At 38.7% G+C, this 16,181-nt stretch overlaps 1 long non-coding RNA gene across 2 annotated transcripts in view; it reads left to right on the top strand.

Moving 5' to 3' along the window:
• The first annotated feature begins 4,533 nt into the window (after window positions 1–4,533).
• The window catches only part of LOC135306783 (uncharacterized), a 28,583-nt gene continuing 16,935 nt past the window's right edge, over window positions 4,534–16,181 (top strand). For both annotated transcript variants that reach the window (XR_010367558.1, XR_010367559.1), the window contains exon 1: window positions 4,534–4,577. This is a non-coding gene — a long non-coding RNA (uncharacterized LOC135306783). The remainder of the gene's footprint in view (window positions 4,578–16,181) is intronic.

Raw genomic sequence — 16,181 nt, forward strand, 5'->3', positions numbered from 1 at the left:
CCTTTTGAAAATTTGTATGGTGCTTTTTCATCATGGTGGCTCTGCTCTACTCTCTCCCTGAAGCAAGGAAAGCTGTGGCATTCAATCCACTTCCAGCTGTAGGTCTAGTTTCTTGAAAGGGTTGTGATTTTAGCCTGTTCATCAAACACTGCCAGCACCTTAATTTCCCTGGAGTATGGCACAAGTAGCAGTAGACAGGCAATGAAAGTTTTGATTCATTAAATTCATTAGCATTTTTTTGAGTTTCTGTTGAGCTTCAGCAATTACTAATAAAAACAGAAAGACTGTCCTTGACAAAAATTCTGCTGAAGTACTGGTGCAGCCAACAAAGCAATTTCATGGATTCTACAATGGCAATAATATTTTCTGCCCACATATTGAAATTCTTCCCATAATGATCATTGTGGAAATGGTCTTGTATATTACATATTTTTGGAGGTTGGCTAAAAACTACAGATCTAGATTTAAAAAGCTCACAGTAAAGAACCAAATTCAGACAACCCAAGAAGATGTTCCATCTGAATATAAATTTAAGAAAGCCAGACTTCTGTGGGATTTAAACATGTAAACCAATGCTTAACCGTCATATAGAAAATTGAAGGTATTATATTGAATGAGGTTTTTCATGGACACTAGACAAATAGTTTTGGATTTTGATACGGGAAAATCCACAATTTTCATGCTTTCCAATTTGTCTAAACAATTGCTATCTGTGAATTTGTTTATTTGAAAAGGGGTTTGTACATCAGGCGAACCATTAAAGTTCATTAAGGTATATGGTAACACTTAAGCAAAATGTTCAGGCTTTGTGAGGATTGCCCTCCTACATGAAGGTTTGCAGGACCAAGACCTTTTTTTTCTGGTAGACTGTAAGGTACAGCAAGATCCATGACACCAGCCTGATGTCTAGCCTTACACTTGAACAGGTTCAGTGATGGAAATCCAACCCAACTCCACTTGAGAGCATCATACATTGTCCTGATTGTTCTTCTACTCAAAGTATGTCCTAATGTATAACTGACATTTTCCCAGCAACATCCTAAATCTATTAGCCTTGTTCTGTCCTTGATGACTCGAGAGAATAATTAGTCTCTCTTCTCTGTAATATCCCTTTATGTATATATAGACAGTTATATTTCCTAAGTGCTACATGTTCCATCCTCTTTATCACCCTGCAATTTCCATTTTCTAAGTCCTTTATCATTTTACTGCTATTGCCCTCTGGACTACACTCCATTTGTCTGCAAGGTCCTCAGTAATCCAACACATGGAAAAGAACAGCCCTGACACCTTGTTCTCTTACCAAGTGATAGCTACAGGAACATGCCATCTGTCACTTGCAAGATGGAAACCCCCTCAAGTGGCTACTTTATCCAAATTCTTTTCAGATGTCGTAAAGATGTTTCTGGGCAAAAGAGAAGAAACACCTCTTCCCAAAACAAAAGAAACTTTTTTAACAGAGTTCTTGACTTTTTCACTTTCAAAACAGAGGTAATATATTGCAGTCCAGGCAAGGAAGCACAGACTTACAGCCCTCCTGCTGCAAAATATCTAAAATGAAGCCTTACAGAAATTATACTCTCCCACTGAAAGCAGAAATACTAAAAACAAATAGGCTGTATTAAGGAATCAATTCTCTTCTGTTTGGGGGTGGTTAACTATAGGTTTAGTACCATTCTTTTCCAGTTCTGAAGGTGGAAATCTTCGGCTGACACTGTCACAGCTGAGAAGTGCAAGCAAATGTATTAACCCACCTAAAGGGGTTAAACTGCTCACATCATATTTCATGACCATACCATGAGACAGAGCAGTAGATTTTAAGTTTTTACATATTACTCCTTTTGCATTACTCCCACCATTTTCTCTAAAATAGCTCTAACCCTAGGAATTCATTAACACCTAATTCTTCCCCTGTGTGAAAAATAGGTATTTATCTGCCACACAATTAACAAAAGGCTTCTTTTCTCAGCTGACAGTGGTTTAGCTTTTGAACAAAATAAGGAGAACTATGCATGTTTACAAGCTTTTCTTTAATTTCAGTGGACCATGAACTAACAAACCATTCAAAGGATTAGTAATAACTACCTATTTGTGGCAAAGTTATTCCAGCATGAAAATATACAGTTTAATTCCTTGAATTCTTATACCAGATCTCTTTTCATATTTTTCAAGTCATGTTTCAGTCAAATTTCAAGGTATCTACATTACTCCAATATTACCTTTGCTTATATTAGACAGACAATAACTTTGAGCAGGTCTCTTTTGAAGAATCATTGTAGGAGTCAAGTCATGCAGAGCATCCAAAATACATAATGAACAATCAGCCAGGACACAGAAATCTCTTTAAAAACATAAAAGTGTTTTTCTGATGGGGTTTATGTGTTTCCAGAGACTCTGAAAAGTGGTTTTTTACCACATGAGAGAAAGGAATGTTTGTCTCAGCCTCCTGTACAGCTACAGGACCATTGCTACTGTAGTACGTGATCAGCCAAACAACATAACAGGGGGACTGAAGCATAAAAGATGAACAGCACTAACCAAAACAAACTTTCTCTGGTCTCTCTTGGACAATGAATTCAACAAACTCACAAGGAGTAATTTGCAAAACTATTTTAAAATAGAGTATAATGTCCTTTGATTTAAAGTGAGATATTTGCCTTGGCAGACACAAGGAAATAATGGAGGTTGTGTGTAGGATTTGCCTTGTGTTTTATAAAAGACATTTGATTACATAAATAATACATCTGCAGTATTTTGAAATGGGACAATATTTACAGTTATTGCAGTAGTCTTGAGCAGGACATGAAACATGGCAAACTACAGGACACAGCAAACTACGGGAGTGCACTGGGATGTAGCATTAAGAAACTTGGGCCCTAGGTAGTTTTACTCATCATGTTTCTATCAACATCAATGGAACTTCTTGTTTTTAAGTTGTTTTGTGAGAAGGAAAATGAATTCTTAAAGTAACAGCAGAACTTTAGAACCTTGTTCCTTGAAGGAGAGTTTGTTTCTTTGGAAACATGAGCATAAATCATTTTCCATGAGAAATTTTTGAAAAAGCTCATTAACAAGACACTTTATCAGAGGCAATGAAATTAATAATTTTAACATGTTAGATTGATAATAGCACTCCACATTTGTAATAGCCCCTTTCCTGCCAGAATCTTCAATCATCTTGCAACTATTTATTAAGCCTTACACCACATATGGGAGGCAGGTACAGTATTTTATATTCCTTCAGGCAAATCCTCCACAGACCACAGAAAATTTCTGTGCCCAAAGAGTGTTTGCTAAGAATATTTAGAATTTTTGCTTAGCAAGATATAAGTATAGTTTATCTTCTGTCTCTACAGTCACTTCAGTTACATTAGGCTATGGATTTCTGTTTGTTGATCTACCCTCCTATTCCTCCAACCTGGTCATAAGTGATCCATTCCTACCGAGTGGCTCATATGTGACAAAATTATGGTTGCTTGGCTCATTATTTCTCTCCCACATTAATTTTTTTTGCTGTGAAGAAGTCATGAAAATGAGAATGGAGAATTAGGTAGACATCTACCAAACCTAAACACAAAAGATGACCTGCAGAAACTCTTGGGTTCAAACCCAGAGAAAATGGGTATTATCTCGGTTGTTTCTTCTAGCATATGCCCTCATGTCCTCAAAGCTAAATAACACAGGAAATACCATGAAGATTCCCAGGGTTCTGTCAGGTGCCACCAGACACTACCAAGAGTAAAAGGCAAAGCATTTTGCCTCATGTGCAAGAAATGTATCTGATAGGCTTGAAAGCCAGTCCTCAACCCTCAACAGGGAGCAATATTCCTGACAAAGACCCCTGGGACTCCTTCTGCAAACAAAAACTGCAAGAAAAGAACAAACCTAACAAGAAGCACCAGTAGAAATAAGCTGTGATGAACATTTCAATTCCTTAAACATAGAGACTCTTTCCTAAACTATAAATATCAGTTCTTAAACAGTCACAGGTGCACCCTCACTACAAATATTGACACTCTCCTTACAGGAAACTGTGAAAAGCCCAGCCCACCCTCTCTCTTGTAGCAATATATTAGGACCTTTGAGGAGAGTAGTCAACATAAGGAATCTCTAAAGATAAGACTCTAGATGTCTCTGCTGCTAGGAAAGACATCCTAGGAGTGGTAACCAGTGTATAGGTAGGTTCTAGCCTAAACCACAAGATTCTCAAAATAAATTGATACCTATTTATAAAACCAATTATTACCCTAAAATCAAGATTGAGCTTTTCATCTATTAACACCTTACAGCTGAGCTGAAGAGCTACTCCCAGCTCACTAGTCTGAAGTGTTGAATTTTAAAAGGACCTAAAAAACTTACTGTAATCTTAACTCAAAACTAGTATATACCCTTCCCTTACAAAACAACTTTGTCCCTAAAAATGAAAAAGCACTTAAAAAAGCAGACTTATATAGGTTCCATGCTTTGTTTTCCAGTGTATTATGGGAATTGGGAGGCTATAAGTTTCAGTTAGTTAAGGGGTTTTTTGTGCTTGGTTGCAGCTGTGGGAGGAAAGGAAGAAAGGAGCAAGTGTGCAAGTAAGCATGATAGGTACTAAGATAATTGCTTGTAAATTTATATTGTGAGAAAGATTTATGTCTGTTAGAAAGCTGAGGTTCAAGAAAAGATAGGTAAGGGTAAGTAAGTGGTTTGATATGTAGGAATTATTCCTGAAAAGGATCATTTGTGTTTTTGTGCAGCATCAAGGGACTTGTTGTTTGTAAGCTTGTATTTCAATTTATTCTGAGATTCATAAACAGTCTTACCAATACTATTGAGTACCACTAAATCTTTAAAAAAAGATAAATTATCTTGAGAATTAGGGCTGTGAAAGAATTGCAAAGACATGCCACTTATACATTCTCAGTCATAGCTCAAAGAAGCTAAAGTAACTTCCCCCTCAAAAGAGATTTTATTACAGTGAATGATGAGGAAGCAATCTTAATGTGTGTTATTTCTACTTGCCTTACTCTATACTATAGGTAGAGATTGGGTTTGGTCCTTCACTTTCTCATCTATACATTTTTTATCTTAACCTCCCTGAATATGCAATGTAGGAAGTGATACATTTTTCTCTGAGGATCAGCTCACCTGCTGCCCTCAAAACGTGTGTTTTGGGGTTCTGTATTTTAAGCAGGAAGAAAAGAAAGATCAGTCAGTTGCCTGAACTGTTTGCTTTCTGTGGATCAGTGGTTGTGCACAGCTGCTTAAGACATGGGCATGCTTTCCACAGCTTAGCTTGAAACAGGAGCCTTTCTTCCCTGTGTGGAAATAGTCACTGCTGTTGTAATGAAATGTTTCTCATGTGAGGTGTAGCTGGAAAGATGATTTGTTCAGACTCTGTAAATTCACCTTTGACAGTCTTTTCAGGTAAGCATACAAAATATTTGGGAAGATGAGTTAAAAGGAAAACAGCAAATTTTCCACTTGAGGACTCAGAGAAACAGAGTTCACTGTATTCCTGGCATAGCAATGGATGCTGCAGGCGAGTTAAAAGGCAGAAAGAAAAGGCTTCTAGCAAATGGCTTTAATATACAATCCTCCATATTTTCTCCAAGAAAATTGCACTTGATATTATATCCATTGCACTTAAAGCACGATTTCCTGTTCCACAACCCTAGATCAGTACTTTTTCCGATGCAAGAATCAGCATGCCATAAAATCCTCCTTTATGCTGTCATGCAAGTTCCTGTAATTTCTGCTCTGACTTAATGAGCCATCCTGAACCTAAACATCCCTTGCCCACTCCCTGCTTAGCCTTGTGAAAGAACTGGGCTTGGAGGGAACAGCAGGGTGGTGGGGGGTGAGATTGGGAGGGGAGCCTGACATGATGGCAAGAAGCTGCCAATTTATAAGTGGAGGTGAGCATTTCTAGCCCTGAAATGTAGGCATTTCTGCCTTTCTGCAGCAGTATATTACTACCTGTATGTACACAACCTTTCCATTATCACTGTCCCAGGGGGTTTCCTCAGGAAAGGTGAACAATGGTTTTGCAGGAAAGAGCCACCTCCTTGTGTCTTGAGAAGGCGTGATCTAATTTTGCCCCAAGAAGCTGCATGCTGCTCAGAAAATGATTAGCAATGTTTTCTGTGCCTTAAGGAAGCCTTTCTGTGGTGCACATGTATTTTCCACTGCATTTCCCACCTGCTGTCTCCTGTCTGACACTTAGTTTGCAGACCCTTGGGGACAAGAGCACACTCTGGTTTTGGGTCTTTGCACCAGATAGTGCAAGGGAGGGGTCTAGTCTTTGATAATGAGTCACTGGTGCTGCAGAAACATAGGTACATAAATACTGACCTGTTTCCTTTTTGGGTATGTGACTGAATTCTGAGTTAGCAGTTCTAACTGGTTATTTTGATTGGAAAAAATAATTGTGTGTAAATATATCAAATTTCAGAGATGAGCAAAGGTGAATGAGTTGTAGTGTGAATGGAAGAACTGAGCTGCTCTTCCTGGAAACACAATGAAAGGGAAGGATGGATGTGCCCCAGACTCACTCACTCAGTAAGCAAAAAATCAGAAACACTAGAGCTCTCTTCAAACACATTTTTCTCCCTTTTTTTTTTCCTTTTTTTTGTGAAAGATCTAGTTCTTCTTTTCTCATCTATTCCTGCTAAAACATGGACATGTGATTTGGCTATTGTCATTAGACAATAGTGTTTACAATAAAAACATTATTATAGAAGCTCTAAATTTAGGAGCTATTTCTTTAAAAGTTTAACATGCTATATATTCCCCTTTCTTTGAAAATCAAGCTTCAATTTTTGAGTTAGAATGTGTAGAGTTTATTGTGGGTGGGGAAATTAAATTTTAAGGCATTTAGGCCATAGGAAAGAATTAGTTTGTCTTTGGAAATCTGATTTGGTTTTAGACCAGAGAGTGTGGGGGAAAGTGAAAATAACAACCCCCCTACAAAAACAAAGTAAAAAAAAAAAAAAAACCAACAACAAAAAAAACCACACCAAAACAAAACAAAAAACCAAAAACCCAAACAAACAAACAAAACCAAAACAAACAAACAAAAAACAACAACAACAACAAAAAAAACCCCCCTAACTTTATTCTGAGGATAAAAAGCAAGGTCATCAGTGACTGACTGAAGAAATGCATTTTATGACTCCATCTGCCCTAATCTAAGCAAAATCGTGACTTCCTCCAGAAGCTCTTGCATTTAGACATTTGTCTCTAACATCTGTTTCTCTGGACATCAGTTTCAGAATGCAGAGCTTCCTGGGGCCACTTGTTTGAAGAACAAGATGGTTTTTAATATAGATTTCCACATCTACAGTTAAAATATATTTTAAAAATCTTAGAATGCTAATCTTTACTCTCTAGCTCGATGAAAAAAGTCAAAAGCTCTTGCCCAGAAACACAAATTCACCATTAAAAGGCTTAACAGAAATGTCAGTGCAGGAGATCAGAACAGCAGGACAATACTGGAGGGATGTGCTGGAGACACAGCTCTAAGAGTAGCCCTCAGGAGTAATTTCTGCAGCATCAAATAATTGTGGTGAGGTATTTTCCTGTAGCAACCCCAGGGTGTATCTGCAATATCAATCCATTTATCACAAGAGCTGTTGTAGAGCAAAGCAGTGCAGTTCAAGGACCTGTCATCCCCAGTGATCATTTGTGCCACCTAGGGCTAGGCTGGTAATCTTATTTCAAAGTCTGATTTTGCAATCTGGGCTATGGGATATTGCAGCCATGGTCTTTGCCTGACTTTTGGGTTTGCTGGTGTGTAGCTTCCATGGGGGATTCTCTGAGGAAGATCCAGCTGGGTCAGGCAAAGCACAAAATGAAGCACTTCAAAAGTAGACAGAGAGCAGGTTTGTGTCAGAAAAGTATTGATGCTACAAAATAAATTGCTAAGGAAGGTGCACCTTCATTCTGATAGTTGTTTCAGTTCTTTTCCTGGCACACTGTAAGAAAAGTATTTTATTTCATGTGTTTTAGGGCTGTGTAGGGGGCTATTCAGTTTATGTGGTAGCTGAAACTGCAGCTATTTCTCAAAAGCCTTTTAAATGCTGCTGCATGCAGTGTGCTGCCTGCTTTGACTGAGTCTCTGGAGCTGTCTCAGCTCCTTTTATGCCACTGCTGGTTCTCCCACTCAGGCTTTCCTCAGTTTCAGGAAAAACCTGCCCCTTGCTCCCATGTGTGGGAAAGGGTAAAAGCCTTGCCAGCTCTTGCCAGCCTCCCAGCTCGTGTCACACGGATTGAACAGCCTGTGAAGGCTTACAGGTACAATTCTGCACTGGAGGCTGAGGTGCAATTACAGCATGAGTGGAAGTGATAACCTAAAGGCTGGGGTCATAAATTGCTCTGGAAACATGGTCATGTTGGAAAGGCTTCTTTGGAGAAAATCCACAATATTTATTAATATTTCTTTCAGGAACTGCATACTTGGTAGTGATGCAGTTGGCTATAGCACATTGCTGAATCTGGACATTATTTAGCATTATCAGTGGATATTTCATTACTTTGATGTTTAATTCACTCATCAGAGTTGTTTAGAAAATAGCATGGACTGAGAAGAAAAGAATGATTTTTGTTTCCAAACAATGATCTCTGCAGTGATGAGCTGTGTCTCTTTAGTTATTCAGATATTTGCTGGGTGAGCCTGACATGCCAGCCTCCTGCTCTGCTTAGGGGTGCAGATCTGAAGTGCCGTGTTATGCTCCAATGAGCAAATGCTGCCATCATATCACAGGATTAGTCAAAGGAAATATTCACAACCACTTTATACTTTGTAGATTTGCAAGCTGCTTTTTATGCAGGGATGGGCTCCAGCCCAGGGCAGGGACATGGGTGCCCTTAGAAACTTTTCCAAATTGCCTGCTTGGTCTGATTCCTGACTGGACTTGTTAACTCTCTAGCAAGATGTTCATTGGTCTGTTTTGTCATGGTGTTTGTAAAAACTGTAGCTCTGAACCTTGTGCAGCTGACTGCAGTACAAGGAGACCAAAAGAAATTGCCCATGCCTCAAACAACTTATAGATTACATGTAAAACAGAATGTCCCTTGAGTCCCAGACGTCCCTTCATATATGAAAATGCAATTGCAAGTTTAGAGGTTGGAGATTGAAAAGAATAGATTCTTGTACAACAGTTCCATGTGTAACATTTCCACAAAAAGAACTGATGGAATTTGAAAGTGTGCTTTATTCTAGCAATACAAGTTTTTGTCTAGGTGTTCTTTTGCAAGCACCAATTACTTTTATATCCTGTGGTTGGCACTGGAAAATCTTAATCTATAAAGTTAATAATTGTTCCACAAGGCTTAATTGAATTATGGTTGTAGAAGCTGAAGGAAATAGGAGGGATAAGAAGAGTTGACTATAGAGCATTTCACAAGGAATTATCTCTTAGATTTATTCACTTGTTCCCTCTCTGGTCCATCCTTCTCTCCCTCTACCCCATTTCTCCTATGCTCCACTGAGCTCACCTGGATCAAAAGGCAGATTTTGCTCAGGATTAGGGAGATGATCAGTGGAAGTTCTTGCTGCATGGGCTTGAAAACATTCAAGAGTGCCATGAAGCTGAAACAGAAAACACTTGCTTTGGGCTACCTGTACTTCACCTTGGCTTGGCTGCAAAATCCCCCAGCTGGGCTGAGTGCAGTGACCCTGCTGCTGTGGACTAAAGCTGTTGCAGTAAAGAAGTCAGACAGGCTCTGATGAGCTGTCTTGACTCCAGCAGTTCCCTCGTATCCCTGCCTCCACAAAAGGACGCAGCAGTGACTTTCTGGTATTTTTAGGGAAGAAGGATCAGTCTGTATTTAGCATTGCCTCCTGTGGTGCTGTGCATTTGCATTTCACAAGTGGTTTGAAACTCGTTTAAATGAAACTATCCCACAAATTTTGCTTCCATAGCTGCAAGTTTTGTTAAAAAACCAGACTTTATCTCTAGTGTGTGAGAGGGCTGGTTCTTGTCTGATTGGGCTGGGAGTAAAAAAGGGATATTGTGGTCACTTAAAAAAAAATATACATATATATGTGTGTGTATATATATATGTGTGTGTGTGTGTGTGTATATATATTTATATAGTTTGGAATTTCAAACCAGTATATTTTTAATGGCATTCTTTTCCAGGACTAAGCAGATTATTCCAAGATCAAAATTATCTACCCACCCATGTCTTTTTAATAGCAAACTATAACCATTTTAGTTCCTGTCTGAGCATTGATTAGATGTGATATAAAGTGAAGTGACAGCCTCCTGCCTCCTAAACACTGGCAGAATGTGCAGTCACAACATTCACACAGGATTTGTCTCTAAAACCCTTGAAGATGAACTGGAAAGAGTGGCTTTCCACATACTCAACAATATGCAAATGCTGACTTTGCAAGCCGACGCAGCTGTGTTTAAGCAGAAATACAGAACAAACTTCAAAACCATTTTAATATCCACATCTCAGCATCCCTAGTGACTCCCAATTAGGACTGGAAATAGGTGACCAGATGTGGCATTTGCAAATGCTGCAAGCTGATGTTTGCTGGGCACTTTGAAAATCTGCTCTGATACAATCTGAGAACTTTTCTTCACTCACTTCTACCTGCCAAGGATTGTGGGTTGTTTTGCTTTTCACAGGCTCTGTTTATCACTTATCTCAATGATAGTGGAGTTTTAAAAGTAGTGCAGAAATTTAAAATAAACATTACTGAGAAAATAAAGGAAACTAGGTGCTTACTGTACAAATCAGCTCGAGGACTGGGACCAAGTTAAAAAGGTTTAGATTTTAGTATTTCAAATAGATTAGCCATTTAACTTAATGGGGATTCTGACTAAATTCTTTGGTTTTGGAAATTGTTGTTTGGATTCTCTCAGCTTTTAATATTCTGTGATTATGACATCTGGAAAGGTGGTTCCTCAAGTGGGATGTAGAAATGCAAAAGAAGTTAATATATCCTCTTTGGCAATAATGAAATCAGCCAGGAGTGGGGATGCTCTTAGTGACCATGTTTTCAAGGAGTGGAGGGAGAAATATGCTCTTGTCCTGTTACTAAGACCATTTCCTTGCCCACATTTGCAGAGTACACATAAGGTCAGGCAGATTGCTATTCACTAAGCAGAATAAAATGTGCAGTTAAATAAATAAAATCTGCAAGTGAATATTTATAATGACTGGATAAACAACATGAAGTTGATTTATGCAACAAAGGATTCATGCTTAGCCAGATCAGCATTTGTCATATGCAGTTTCCTTCTCAGTTGCCTGCATCAGGAGCAAAGCCATCCATGGTGATTCCTCTTTATCCAGGAGTTCAGCAATGAGCTCTGAAAGCTCTTACACCAAAGACCTAAGGAGAGAGAGCAGAGTTAATTGCAGTAGATTGCCAATAAAATACCCAGCTAAGTATTCCTGACATTTGAGACCACGAGTTTTTCCTGGCCTCTGAGGTGGGGAAGGGTGGTGAGAGGATCAGAGGCAGAGGATGATTCTCCCTGGGGCTGCTCCTCCTTGCAGCCCTGATTGTGCCCCTGGGGCCGGGTTAAGGGGCTGGCAGTGCTTGGCTGGTGTGAGCTCCGTGCCTGGGCCAGGCTCAGCCCGGGGCTGGGGGCTCTGTGCTGTGACACAGCACAATGGCCCTGGGAAAATGGGCACAGAAACAAGGGAGGGCAGGACTAAACCCCAGCCTCAGCCTTTATGTGCCTTCTTCAGATTCCTCTTGTGTTTGATAGTTAGCTTGTAATCTTTTAAACACTGGGCTTCAAGTAAAAGACAATTTTATTGAAGAGGGAAGAAATACAGGCTTTTTTAAAAAGTATTCTCTTGTGATCCCAAATCTTCTAGAAGATCAATTTCTGAAGGCAGAAGTTTGCCTGCAATTATTGTGCTACATGGAAATTTCACATAAAGACATTTATATGGACTTTTCCTTCAAACACAAAGAAATAAATTATGTAAGTAAATTACTTGGATCACTAAAACATGCCAGTTAAGATGATGCACAAAGATTAATCTATTGCTCTAAAACACCAAGCACCCAATTAAAATTTGTATTCAGCTATTCAGAAATTTAAATTTAGCAATCCTAATTCTGTGGCTAGTTCAACCAGAAAATAATCAAACCATACAGAGTTTGTCACAACCATCATTATGTTAAAACATATAAACAAGAACTTTTCTTTACCATTTTTTCCCCCAGAATCCCTCAAAGTAGGGGAAAAAATACAGGATTGTAAGCTTAAGCAGTAATTAGCTTAACAGATGCTGAGGGAAATACACTGGGCCAATTTTCCTTCCAGTGGAAAGAATATTCCTTTAATGTAAAAGCAAAATGGACCATGTCTATTTACTGGAAAGGCAACAATGCTCCATATTTTAGCTGAACAGAGATGAGTATGTTGTCTACTAATGTAAATAACTTTTACTTGTCTGGTCTGATAAGGTGAAAAAAGGAAATTATTATGTTGGATGTGAATGAAATTCAGAATTGGATTAGAAGTGGACTGAAAATACAGACTGACTTCACAGAAAATACATAGGTTTTAGATATTCCCATTGGATGTGGGATGAAAATGAATGACAGTCTTCTTAGGAAAAATAATTAAAGAGTAAGCTCTGCCTCAGTCTGAAAGGTTGCCAGATGATTAGGTCACTCTTCATACAGATTTTAGAGTTTATACATTAAGTTCTTTAAAAATCACTGAGGTTGCGTTTACCTAAAATCTGAAAGAACAACTTCCTCAGCCAGGTTTGGTGATCAATGATGAGACCAAGGAAATGGCCTGAAGTTGTGTCAGGGGAGGTTTGGGCTGGATGTTAGAAAAGAATTCCTGACCAGAGGGTGGTTGGGCACTGGAATAGGCCTGGGAAAGTGAGTACAGCACCAGCCTGACAGAATTCAAGAAGCATTTGGACAAAACTCCCATGTTAGGGTTCTTGGGGATGGTGCTGAATAGGGCCCTGAGCTGCGCTGGATGATCCTTGCAACTCGGGATATTCCATGATTTTGTGGCTTGGAAAAGTCTGTATAAATGTGCAACTTGCTACACTGTTTGTTAAGCATCAACCCCATCAAGTTCTGGGAACAAAAGCTCTTTTATGGGATCAGTGCTTTTTGCTTTGAACATAAAGGCTTCCACTCTTTAAGTAACAGCAGGAGTCCATTATTTTGCAGCAGTATTTTTATCCTACTTTACAGTGCATGTTGCTGATCATGCTTGAAATGTCAGTTTAGCTGCCTTTGGTGGTGTGTCTGGTGTGTGATGTGAAGTGACAAGGCTGTGGCTGTGATTTGGTTCCCCGTGTCAGACACCCGGGGCATTCACAGGCTCTGCAGGTTGAGGAGGTGTGGGAAGGAAAACCAGTGCTTGTGTTACCTGCTGAAGGGGCTGGCCCAAAGTGGTCAGGAGCTCCCTGGATTTTGCCAGGGCTTCACACTTCATACTGTGGAGGTCTCTGAAGTTCTCCTGTATGGAGCAAACTGAAACACTTAACCCATTTCCCCAATACTCTCATTATTTTCTGATGCTTAAACACATCCTAGAGCAATGGTGCATTTCTACCCTTGTGCATTAGAGAAGTGGGGACTTCTCTTGTCACCTCAAGCTCTCAGATTTGAGCAGGTGGTAGTTCACATGAAAGATTAAAGTTACAATTTTTTGCAAATTGATATTGTGGTTTGGGTTGGGGTTCTCTTTGCCAGTTCACAGCAACTAAGTGTTCTCATTTTATTAGGACCATCTTTATAGAAAATAGCTTTTTCTTTCTTTCTGTATATGATAGTCTCTTAAATCTCAGTTGTGCTCCCCACTGGCCACAAAAAAACTTAATACAAAATTTTCTGTTTAGATCCCCAACAGATAAATAATCATGGGAGTTGCCACCATCTACAAGTTTGTCTTCTGCAATGGTGCAATGTCAACTGTTATAGACAGATTGGATATTTTCTACAGGTTCAAGAGGAGGTATCTGAACCTATTCTACTAGTGTGTGGCTCTGAAGGAGAACATTGTCTCCTTGAATGGAGACTATGCAATGAAATTTTTTTTCCTAACATTTAATTGTCAAACTAAGCTATGCTGGATTTTCCTACATCAATTATTTCCAGTCCCATTTAACTGGGAAAAGAACTTTTTGTTGGTTCACTGACTCAGTTGAGTTCTTGTTGTTGTGTATTTTGGGTGTGTGTGTAATATTCGCAGATTTGTGTACACCTGAAAACTTTTACCAAAGGTCATTCCTATGTTTATCAAAATCCACTGTGTATTTTTTGGTTTCACTCTGATGTCAGGGATTTATCTCCTCCATTGAAAAAATATATTTTAATTCTGGCTTGGAAAACTCACTGCACAAATCAAAATCAATTCCAGCTTCTGTAACAGTTGGCCAATGTAGGCATAAAATGGCATTTGAAGTGGGAGAATACTGACTAAGAAAAACTAATGATGTTATCCCCTTGTAAAATACTCTGATGTGTTTTTCAAAGTGGGGAGATATTGGCTGGGGTGAAAACAAATTTTCAAAATATTTTTTCTCTCACTTTTCCTTATTTCCTGCTTAAAAAGAAAAACACTAAGGATGCCGAGAAAAAGGGGATGATTTTCAAGGAAAATACTGTCTTTTTATTTAAGAACAGTATATTCCTTCCAGAGCCTGAGAATTACACATGCTTTAGAAGCATATTACACTTCCCAGAATCTTTGACCAACACTGACAATATGTTTTCATTGCCTTGTTTGGCAGAGGAACTAAAAATGCCTTCCTCAAAGTGCTCTGATGCAAAGAGCAGTGTGAGGAACCAAGCCAGGAATTACTTTCTTCTCTTTTCCAAAAAATGGTGGGGTTTGATGTTTTCATCTTTTTTTTTCCTTCTTTTTTCTTCTAAACAGAGGGTTGAAGTGGGCTAACCCCACTTGTGTTGTAGCAAAGGTTTCTAGATTATTTCTCTGCATTTCCACCCTGCTGAGTATGGCCTTACTGATCTTCTGTGGAACTGTGAGTAGGGAATCTCTCCTGTTTCTGTTGTTTTTAAGGTATTCATATCAATCTGAACCACTGTATAGATTAAATGATGAGTTAAGAGTCTTTCTACTTTGACTGTTTTGGATACAAAGGAGATTCACTTTGAATTGGCTTCCCCTTGAGACAAGGTAGAGAAAGAGCAAGAGCTGTAACATCTTCCTGCAGCCCCAGGAGCTGCTGAGGTGTGCAAGAGTGAGAAGGTCTGTTTCAAGACCAGATAATAAATTCAGTATTACAAGACTGGATGCATTTAGGGAATCACTTTGACAATTCATTCCTTTCTCTTTTCCTGGGGTGATGCACAGACTTGTACTCTCCTTAGTCATGGTGGATTTCAGCTCAGTTCATCACCAAGTCAAATAATAAAAAAGTGACAGCTTGTCTTTAGCATCCAAATCACTTTTTTGAGAATAAATGCTGTTGATGTCTTCTCAAGAAAAAAGATTTGAAGCAGATTAAATATCCTGGGAAATTTTTGCAAAATACTGTTTGATCTTCCAACCAATTCTCCAAAGACCTCTGAGTTGGATTGGGGCTGTTAGAAAACTCGTGTGTTGTGCCAAGGACTGTTTTTCCTTCCTCAGAACTATTGCTGTCATTTCACAGTGAGTAGGAAACTTGCAACTTGTATGATTTAGATATCACTTATTTTCAGGTGAAAGCATTCTGTTTTGTCTTTTTGGTGTTTCTTGGATTCATGCTGCTCACATATTCTTACCAAAGGTATTGCTGTGATCAGAGATCTTTTCTGGCCATCAAATGTAGCAGGAAGATGTTGTCCAGGCATTTAAAAGAAAAAACTATTTCAAAGTGTATATATATAATGTGCATAAATATTATTTTTGCTCTGAAAGTAAATGGATTGACAGTAAATATTTATTGTTCTGTTCTTCCACTTTGTGTACACACACAAAATTCACATTATTATCAATTGATATATGCTTATATTCAAAAAACAGGAGATTCCCAAGGAAAGTAATGTAATTTCTCTGGTTTTCATTGAACTTCAAGGTGGTGGGTTTTTTTTTTAATAAGATGGATACATTTGCTTAGCATGTGTTCCCTAAGAGGTCTGAGTAATTGAGTCATTTCTCACTGCTATAGTCTCAGATCACTGTTTCTGAAATTGCTGAAAATAGGACTTTCTATCTTGAATGTATGAGAAGGAATAAGCA

Source organism: Passer domesticus, chromosome 8, assembly GCF_036417665.1.
Source record: "Passer domesticus isolate bPasDom1 chromosome 8, bPasDom1.hap1, whole genome shotgun sequence".
NCBI lineage: Eukaryota > Metazoa > Chordata > Aves > Passeriformes > Passeridae > Passer > Passer domesticus.